Source organism: Prionailurus bengalensis, chromosome A3 (genome assembly GCF_016509475.1).
Source record: "Prionailurus bengalensis isolate Pbe53 chromosome A3, Fcat_Pben_1.1_paternal_pri, whole genome shotgun sequence".
Classification (NCBI taxonomy): domain Eukaryota; kingdom Metazoa; phylum Chordata; class Mammalia; order Carnivora; family Felidae; genus Prionailurus; species Prionailurus bengalensis.
Window position 1 is genome coordinate 119267575 of NC_057354.1, and position 10171 is coordinate 119277745.

Here is a 10171-nt window from a genome sequence, read left to right on the forward strand (position 1 = left end):
AAAGTGATCCTAAAATTATTTCTCATTTATTCGCTAGAAGTGCAATAAAATCAAACACCTTACTTGTTATTCTCATTTGATTTCACATTATGCCAACTTCTTCCTACAGGTTTTCATGCTGACAAAGATTTTCTGTATTATTGTTCTCCTATAGGTTCCTGTGTACTAAGTCTTACAAGGCGTTTCTGAAATTATTTTCTTATAGCTCGGAAAACAAAAATGAACAGGATCAGATTCTATCAGAATTTGGTTCATTTTTACACCAGCAAGACAGACAGGTTTTTAGATTTTTTTTAAAGTAATTTCTACACCCAAAGTGGAGCTTGAACTCACCACCCCAAGATCAAGAGTCACATGCTCTACTGACTGAGCCGGCCAGGCACCCTGGGTCTTAGATACCAAGTGTCCAGCTCTTGGTTTTGGCTCAGGTCGTGATCTCACAGTTTGTGAGTTCGAGCCCCAAGTTGGGCTCTGCGCTGACAGTGGGGAGCCTGCTTGCGATTCTTTCTCTTCCTCTCTCTCTCTGCCCCTCTCCAGTTCATGCTCTCTCAAAATAAATAAACTTAAAAAAATAATAATACCGACTTCTCTGGCTCTGTATAATTATCTAAATCCTCATTTACTCCAGAGATGTGGCCAGTTGTGATGGCCCTCAGCCTACAGTTCCCTGGAGCTTTCTTTATGTAGGATCATGCTGAATCCTGGGTCAGAGGAGCAGTTATTATTATTTTTTTAATGTTTGTTTATTTTGAGAGAGAGAGAGAGAGAGAGACTAGTGCGAGTGGGGGAGGGGCAGAGAGAGAGGGAGACACAGAATCCGAGGCAGGCTCCAGGCTCCGAGCTGTCAGCACAGAGACCGATGCGGGGCTCAAACCCATTAACCACAAGATCGTGACCTGAGCTGGAGTTGGACACTTAACTGACTGAGCTACCCAGGCGCCCCCGAGGAGTGGTTATTAAGGAGGGAAAACTCCCAGGTATCCATGGTAGAAGGACAGAGAGGTGTGGAGGTACCACAGAGGAAGTCAACACCAAGTCCCCGAACTTAACTTCTGCCAATTGTGTATGCTCGCCTTGCTGCGTAACCATTCCCATAGGAGGAAACGCACAGTGCATAAAGCATATTGAAACTATCCTGGCTTACAACTCCATCTTGGAGGGGCTATGCTGAAAACAGTCAGGTTCATGTCCTATGAACATCTTGTATATACCTAGCCAAGGTCCCCGAGGTCAGGGAGATGGAAGTTAACAATGGCACCCCGGAATTCTGGGGTCGCCTGATTCTTCCCTCTGCGCCCTGTCTCCCAGACATTTTCACAGAAGATAGGAGAAGGATGCTGCTCCCTCTCCATCTTCCCTATACAAATGGGCTGGTCATACGGATACTGGCCTTCCTCATCTGTGGACTCTCCAGGAGGAAACTATTGGGATGGATGTTCACACGGGGCTCAACAGGATTACACCTTTAAATAAACCCGTAAAATTCTTTCAAAAAGAATAAACCAACAAAACATTCCCTTCTGAAACTTTCCCCCTTGGGTACGACATGAAGACACATTCCCCCCTGGAGCTCTTTCATAAGAAGAAAACCTCTGTGTCAGATTGTAGGTTTTCCAATATTAAGATTCCTGGTTTTCATCTACTCTAGAGATAGGCAGGTCTATTAACTTAGTTTAAATCATTCAGTGAACAGCATTCCAATTAATCCTTTCAGACCAGTTTTGTAAATTCTGAGAGGCACCTCTTAAACACACCATCCTTGAAAACCAGCAAGATACAGCCGACTGCTGCTTTCCTATGGCCACTCGGTATTGCCCAAATAGGAGGCTTTCGGGTTGGCAACTATCGAATATTCTGGGCAAGAGCCAACAGTGATATCACAGCCTTATGCACCAACCTTATGCATCAACGTGGTTAAGAAAGAAAATCCTGGGGTTTCAAGGCTAGAGAGAGCCAAAGGCTCATCAGTTAACTTAACGGCAAATACAAGTCACAATGATTGAGTCCTATGATGCTCTGTCTTTTATCCAAGCTTCCTTCACTCTAAATAAAATAAAATATGAATAAAAGAAAACAATCCTTCTGCCTTGCCCTCCCTACACATCTTTTTTGTTAAATGAATGACAATTTAAAAGTAGAAGCCTGATGCCAAAGAGTCACCTCTAATATAAGCTAAACAATGATTAAAGAAAACCTATAAAATGAAATTTTAGGATTGGGTAATCCTTTCACATGTCAAGATGCTGCAGCCTGGCATGAAAGATGCTTACACAGCCAGCAAGACTATGAGCGCATGGAAAGGTCTGCTGAGCCCTGGTTTGTGCTTCCATTTCTGTTCATCCGCTTTCCCATGGGCAAGCAGCCACCTCCTATCACAGAGCCGTCCCTGTCTTAGGTCAGCAGACAATACAGGCAAAATCTGCAAAGGATGGACACACTGGCTTGGGTGTGGTCACTGGCAATGGGAAGCTTTGGTCCCCAGGCTGCAGGCTCTAAAAGCCAAGAGCCGCACCCTTGGCGGGTAATCTCCAAAAGCCACTTCTCCGTTTTTTGGTTTGTTGTTTGTTGTTTTTGTTTTTAACCACGATCCGCACCAATCCTGACTGCTCCTTCTATGAACACACAGCAGACCTTAGACGTGAGCCCGCAGACAAAGCCGACTGCTCAAGGGGGCTCGCTGTGCACGGAGGCAACCTCTAGGTCGCCGCCGGGGCGCCACGCCACGTCTGGGCTCCTGGTCAATAGCAAGGGGCAGGCGGCGGCGCGGAGGCACCCAAAGCCTGTGGCGGCGGCTTTCAGCCCGCCTCACAGTCTGGGGGGACGCGCGACTCACACCAGGGAATTAACAGCGGGGCTTGGTCCCCAACGCAAACCCCAAAAGACGAGCGCCTGCCCTAGGATTTCTACCAGAGCATTTTCTGCACCAGAAAACTGAACACTTGCAATTCTGGGGATGGGGGGGGGGGGGTGGCTGGTACGGAGTCGCGTGGATACCAGTGCCGGCTATTGTTCTCCGGGTCTCTCCGGCGGGAGACTTCCCCCATCCCGCCTCCCTGCCAGCATCTGCCACTGGACCAAGCCTTTCAGCTCCGCGAAGAAAAGGGTGTGCCTGCGGCGCTGCGGATTATCGCAAAACCTTAAGCTAGTCCCTACGGGCTGTGTCAGGCCGGGAGACAAAGCTCCTAGTGGGGACAGCTCAGCCCAGTCTCGGATCCGCCATCCTAGGTCGGTTGCCATTCCAAGGGCCACGCCCAGCTGGCCACCTGGACCGCCAGGATCCCCAGGCTCCACGCCTGGAGCAGAGGGTCTTCAGGCCCGAGACCCGCCTCCCAGCCGCCCACCCCCTCCCTTCCCCGGAGACCTTCCTCCACTGGGAGACCTCCCTCCCCAGAGAGACCCTCCCCCGGCCGGCGCGGGTCTCCTCCTCCCCGGCGTCTACCCTCTTCAACCCCGGCGGTCTCCACCCTCCAGCGTCTGCCCTCCCATCCTCATTCTTCCTCAGTCCCAGACTCGCCCCGCCTCGCGCCACCTGCACCGCACTCTTCCCTCCCGCCTCAGACCCGCCCCCCGCCCCCTCTCTCCTTCCTCCTCCAACCCTGGTCTCTACTTCCCCCTCCACCCAGACCCAGTCACCTGTCCCCACCCAGCTTCCCCATCTCCCCGTCTTTGCTCAGACGGAGGCCCCGCGTCTGCCTCTCCCCATTCCAGCTTCTCTCAGGCTCGGGCTCTTGCCCCTCCCCAGGCCTGGGGCGTCGGTGTCTGTCGCCCACCAAGATCGATGCTGCGGGGAGAGATCCCGCAATGGGCTCCAGCGAAGGGACCCAGCTCGGCGCCCGCTCTGGGGCGGGCAGCCACAGGCGGCCTTTGTAGTTCAGGCAGGTGCCTCGGAGGCGGCAGGCGAACCGTCCTTAGGCGACCGCTGCGTTAGCCAGTCGAGTGGAACAAGCCGTCGGGTCTGGTACAGGCTGGGCAAATCCCAACCCCGAGGCGAGATGGACGCAGGGTGTGTGCGCCGGTGGTGGTGGGGGGCCAGAGATAGCGCCGATCTAGGGACTCGCGCAGGACGGGCCGGTAGCCAGAGAAGCCCCCGCCCAGCCTCCAGCCATTCACTGCACCTCGACGAGAGAGGCTGGGCACCTACTATGTGCTAAGAGTGAAATCCCTTCAACCGAGCCGTCTCCTCACCTCAGTTCTTTGCAATTCCACAAGCACACATGAAACGCCTACTATGAGCCAGGCACTGCACGGCGCTCCGTGGGCGTACAAAGAGGACCCCATTCCGGCCTCAGTGTGGCCCCGATGGCCGCCCCAATCCCAAACCACACCTCCCGCCGCGTCCCCTGCAGCGGGGCCCCTGGGCGCACCCCTATCCCTGCCCTTTTGTGCGCCTCCCAGAAAAACAGAGGCCATGAGATCGATGTCCCAGCCCGGGGAGAATAAGCCCACCGCCCGCCCCGCCATCACGCACTCCTCCGGGATGCTGCGGCTGCGAGGGTCCGTCGGTCGGTCCGTCTCTCCTCGGTCTTGACGCGGCGCAGGAGCTGCGGGTGCTCGGGGCGGCGGCGGCAGCACGCGCGCTCGCTCGATCGCCGCCTTGGCGCGCGGGGCGCTGGAGTCGGAAGCCGCGGGCTGGGGAGGGGACGTGGGTGGGGGCTGGAGGCGGTCTGGGCCAATCACCGACCCGACGTCTCCTCCCCAGTGCTCCCCCACCTCGCGCTAGCAGGTTAGGGGGAGGCGGGGACAGGCGGCGCCCCGCATCTTCGCCGCCGCGCGCGGCCGCAGCCTTGGGACTACAACTCCCGACAGGCCCTGCTGCAGGGCCGGGGTCCGAGAGGGGAAGGAGAGTGAGGCCGGAGAACCCGCCGACCCCCCGCGCGCCCTTCTCCGCGTTCCTTTGGGTTTCCATGGTGACTCACTACACTTCACAAAGCCCCAGCGCTCACACGCGCTGATGCACGAGTCCCCTGGGAGGGCTACGGGGCGGGTCCCTAGGATACACCGCCTTCCCTCCCCTCCCCCTCCCTGCAGGATCCCACCCGAGGGGTTGAAACAATGCCCCGGCCGCTGCCGGGCCTGCCCTTTGCCGCCTAGTTCCCTCCAAGACCCAGTGTGAGGCCTCTAAAGTGGGCGCTCGGCGGGACTGCACGATGGAGAGGACCGGGTGGTCGTTACAGCGAAATGTTCTGACGTACGGTACACAGTGGACGGACACTCGGGGCCAACTAAGTTCGCGTCTGTCCGCTCTGGGGGCTCGAACCTGGAGTTCATTCTCTCAGCTGCGCTGAGCTAGGGCTTCTCCATCCGGAGCTCTCAGGTCCAGCTGCCTGTCCTATTTCTGGACACCTCCTTTCAGGACACGGTGAAGCCTTTGGAAATGTTTTATAACTCAGTTCACATTTACTCACCTTTTTTTCCTTCACGTTTTAAACACACGCATAATTGAACTAAATCAACAAATCTGAAAAAGGAGAGGGCGGATCATCAGGCCTTTCTTTGTACCACTTCCCTAAACCTCTCTCAAGCCTTTGCTGTAATCTGTTATTTTATGTCGTTGTAGTAATAATAGCTTAGATACGGTTTAGCAATTTGCCTCTTTTCACTTAATGCCACTTCAAAGGTGTTGCTGTTGATTAAAATGCACCATTGAGTCCTCCCCTCCCACCCCATCCCACGGTCCCTGGAGGGGGGAGGGGAACCCCAATGGAATACTGCAGAAACCCCTCTCCTCCCAGCTTGGGAGAGGGGGGGAAGGCAAGGGAGCTCCCAGGCGAGCGGGCTGTACAGTCGCAGCCTGAGAGGTAGTTCACGCCTCTCTGCAAGTTATTTTCAACCAATATAGCGCTTCATTATTCCCGAGGGTGCTCCCCTCCTCTTCTCAGCAAAACCTACAGGGGCATCCCGCCTGCAGAGCCTGCCGAAGTGGGGTGTCCATGGACCACTTACCCTGCAGTCCTTTGCCGCGGGTTCGGGGCCTGGAGCAGGCCAGGCTGGCTTTGGGCGGGATGCATGCTGATTACTCACATTGCGTTTCTGCTTCTCCAGGGAGGAAGGTTTACTACTCTGCCCTCTGCCTCACACGTCCTGAGCGTATGCAAGGAGCCCCCAAATGAGCCTAGGGCCTACACTAAAGCATCCCCAATCCAGGGAGCTCAGGAATGACTTGTCTTCCCACTGCTCCAGCTTGGGGCACTGCCCTATGGATTCACAGGCTGGCCAGGTTCTGCAGGGACCCAGGGCTTTAGGCAAAATGGATTGAGCCTCAGGGAGGCGAAGCGAAGCCCCCAGCAGGCCAGCAACAGCAGGATCGCCCGAGTACCATCTTCCTCGGAAGCTGCGCTTTTTGCCTAAGGGGAAGGGAGTCCTCTAGTGGCAGGAAATGTATTCTGCAGCATTTTGTGGACCTCAAATTTGGAATCTTGTTTCTTTGCTTTCTGGGGCCTACCTCCCCTGGTAAGAGAAAGAGTGGCCATCTCTCTGCCTGGAGCATTGAAAAGTCACACACCTTAGACCTGGGGGTTGTAAATGTCCCCAGTACTTGAGTTTAGTTTTATTCATATACTTTTAATCTAGGCTATCTCTCCCGGGAAGTAGAAAGGACATAGGGCATGGAGTCAGACACCCCTAGGTTGGAATCATTGCTCTACTTTTTGGATAATTGACTTTGGGAAAGTTACTTATGCCATCTGAGCCTTAGCTCCCCACAGAACATGAGGATCATGGTATTTTTTTTTTTAATTAAAAAAAAATTGCTGTGATAATTACATAAGGAAACGCATGTAAAGGGCATAGCACACTGCCTGGCCTATAGCATGCACTCAACAAATGTAGCTATTATCATTAATTGATTCAACAACAAATGGTCACGGAACAGTGTGAGGGGAAGCAAGAATATGACAAGATTTCCATTATAACAGCTACGAAAAGCAATATGCTGTGACTTTTATTGTAAAGCTCATACGACCAGCTTAGATGAAATAGAATAGGAATTCCCATGCAGGAGAAATCTGGTCTGAACAGATCATCAGGGAATGGAGGAGCTGGATTTGGATTTCACCTGGATATTTATTTGCTAGATGATTCTAAGCAAAGGTCTGGGATTCCAGGAGGAAGGAGTATAAATTTGTGGGTGGGGAAGCGGAGAAGTGTTTGGAAGGCACCTGAGGAACCCATCACGACTTGAAAGTCAAGTCCGTGAATGGGGATGGTGGGAAGAGAAAGAGGATAGTAAGGTAGGCTGGTGTTGGGGCCAGACTTCATGAAGCTCAGGGCTACTGGCTTTTATGAGTAAATGTGTTTGGGGTTCCAAATCGCTGTAATGACAAGCTTCTGAATAAGGGGCAAGTGAAGGACTATCATAAGAGGGGGAGAGGGGAAAGGCTAGTAGGTGTTTTGGAAACACATTGGATCCTTACAACTCCACATGTCTTACAGATGAGGAGATCAGGTGATCTGCCCAGAAAGTCACCCTGTTGTAAATATCATCAGGGCTCCAAACCACATCTGCCTGATGCAGAGCAGAGCCCTTCTACACCAGCATGCTCTCCCCTACAAGTCTTTCAGAAGGCTGACTCTCCAGTGCAGGGACTGTGGCGACCATGAGTGACTCTCTAGGAATTATGTCCCTTCTTCTGCAGTTTCAACCTGTTCCTCCTGAAGGCATCCTCTGAGAAGGGGTGTTCTCCAGCATTCCTGAGTCGTGTATTAGATTTCTTCCTTGGTATTCTCTTTTCACCATTCTCCCCCCAAACCTCCCCCTAAGTCAATGACAACCCTAGCGTGGAGAACACATTGTGACGTCTTCTTAGTCATTAAAACAATTGTGAGCCAGCAGTGAAACTTCTATATTCAGGTCAGTGCCACGGAGCAGGAACCAAAAAAGGAGTCAGGAGGATGGACAAATGGACATTGGGGGAAAGACTGAACAGAGGAAGCCTCTAGAATTAAGGCATAGAGCTAGGGTGCCTGGCTGGCTGAGGCGGCAGGATGTGGGACTTCTCATCTCAGGGTTGTGGGTTTGAGACTCATGTTGGGTGTAGAGATTACTTAAAATCTTTAAAAAAAAAAAAGCATAGCGCTAATCAGATACACAAACAAGGGCAGTGGGGGAATGAGAGTAAGAGAGTTTCAGGTCCCCGTGTGCTGTGGTCACCCAGCCAACGCTGAGACACAGGGGAGGGGACCCAGGGAGGCTGGGGTGGCTGTGTTGGAGCTGAAAACATCAAAGTAAATTCCAGTGGCTTATCACTGCTCTTGAAATGCTGATGAGCTCTCCAAAAATTTAAATCATTTCTTTTGGCCTAGGAATCCTTTTTTTCCCCCTGCTTTTATTTTTAAGTCTCAAAGTTTAATTTTATTTATTTATTATTTAAGTTTATTTACTTATTTTGAGAAAGAGAGAATAATGTGTGTGCAAGAGAGAGGGGGAGGGGCAGAGAGAATCCCAAGCAGCTCCCCTGAGACTCCGGGGCCTGATCTCACGAATTGGGAGACCATGACCTGAGCCTAGATCAAGAGTCAGATGGTTAACTGACTGGGCTACTCAGGGGGCCCCTCAAAGTGTAATTTTAAAATAAAAGTTTGTCTTCTCTTGGAACTAGAATGGCCACAAACCAACCTGAAGAATCGCTGGATGACTCCAGCTGCTCTAGCCCCTTGGCAGAAATCTACAATTTGAAATTTACATTTCTTTCACACACACACACACACACACACACACACACACACATTCTCCAAGTTAACGGAACCTATAAACTGCATAGTCTCACAATGTCAACATTTTATAGATAAGGATAAGGAGGTTTTGTTTTAAGACATTTTTCTCCCTTAACAAATACACTTCATCTGGGCATTAGCAAGAATAATAGTGACAGCAAGAAACACAACTTAAATATATACAACCACCTTCAGAGAACAAAACAGTTACTCTAAGAGTCACATCTTTAATCATCTTTTTGTTCCCCACCTGTCACACTCCACAGCACAATGCTTTATTAAACCCTGGATGAGTGGGCCGGGAAGCTGAGAATATTGGAAAGAGTCCCCTTACCCTGCCACCAAGTTGGGTTTTCATTTATAAAAGGAGTCTAAAGAAAACAACACTAAAAAATCCCATTACTGTCTTTACTTGAATTTTCCTGATATTATTCTATAAAGGCTTTTTTTTTAAAAAAAAACGTTTATTTATTTTGAGAAAGAAAGCAGGAGGGGCAGAGAGAGGGAGACACAGGGCTCGATTTCACGAACTTGAGACCAAGACCTGAGCCGAAATCAAGAGTCAGGTGTTTAACTGACTGAGCCACCTAGGTGCCCCTGAAGCCAGCCCTAGTTCAGCTAATTTGTCCTCTTCAGTTGCATTTAATCAGAACTTATCTCAACAAGAATTAAAGCGAATATTATTGAGTATTTCCTGCACTTCCTGAATACTCTAAATTAAAAAAAATTTTTTTTACATTTATTTATTTTTGAGGGACAGAGACAGAGCACAAGTGGGGGAGGGGCAGAGAGAGAAGGAGACACAGAATCCGAGGCAGGCTCCAGGCTCTGAGCTGTCAGCACAGAGCCCGACGCCAGGCTCAAACCCGCAAACCGTGAGATCATGACCTGAGCCGAAGTTGGACGCTCAACCGACTGAGCCACCCGGGCGCCCCAATTTCCTGCATACTTTATTCATAGGATTCATTTAATCCTCACAGCAGACTTGTGAGAAAGATATGACGCCCACTTTATGAAAGGGGGAAACAGGATCTCAAAGGCAAGTAACGTGCCGAGGTCAAACAGTTCAAAGGGGCAGAGCGAGATCAAAACCTAGGTCTGACTCCAGGATCCATATTTGTTCATTTAGACCACACTGTGTGTTATTCGAAAATCTAGTGTTTTGGGGGGATTCATACTGTAATTTTCAGAGTGGTGGCCATCCCATCCACCTTGGCGATTCTGTTGACTTTGATTAGCTTGCCTCCTGACTTGAACAATGAAAAGTCCCATGTGCGTGTTCAAAGTTATAGTATCTCAGAGCACTTGGAATTGTCCTACATGCTTGCATATTCTGGGTTTTTTTTTTTTCATTTTTTTCTGTTTGTAGTTCGAGAAATTTCTATTGACATATTTTCAAGCGCACTGATTTTTCCTCAGCTGTGTTCAGTCTACTGATGAGCCCATCAAAGTTATTCTT

General features: G+C 50.8%; 1 protein-coding gene across 2 annotated transcripts in view; it reads right to left on the bottom strand.

Moving 5' to 3' along the window:
* DPYSL5 (dihydropyrimidinase like 5) overlaps positions 1-4808 on the bottom strand; it is a 102137-nt gene extending 97329 nt beyond the window's left edge. For both annotated transcript variants that reach the window (XM_043604341.1, XM_043604342.1), the window contains exon 1: positions 4469-4808. The gene's annotated coding sequence lies outside the window, so the exon portion shown is untranslated. The remainder of the gene's footprint in view (positions 1-4468) is intronic.
* Positions 4809-10171: the final 5363 nt, after the last annotated feature.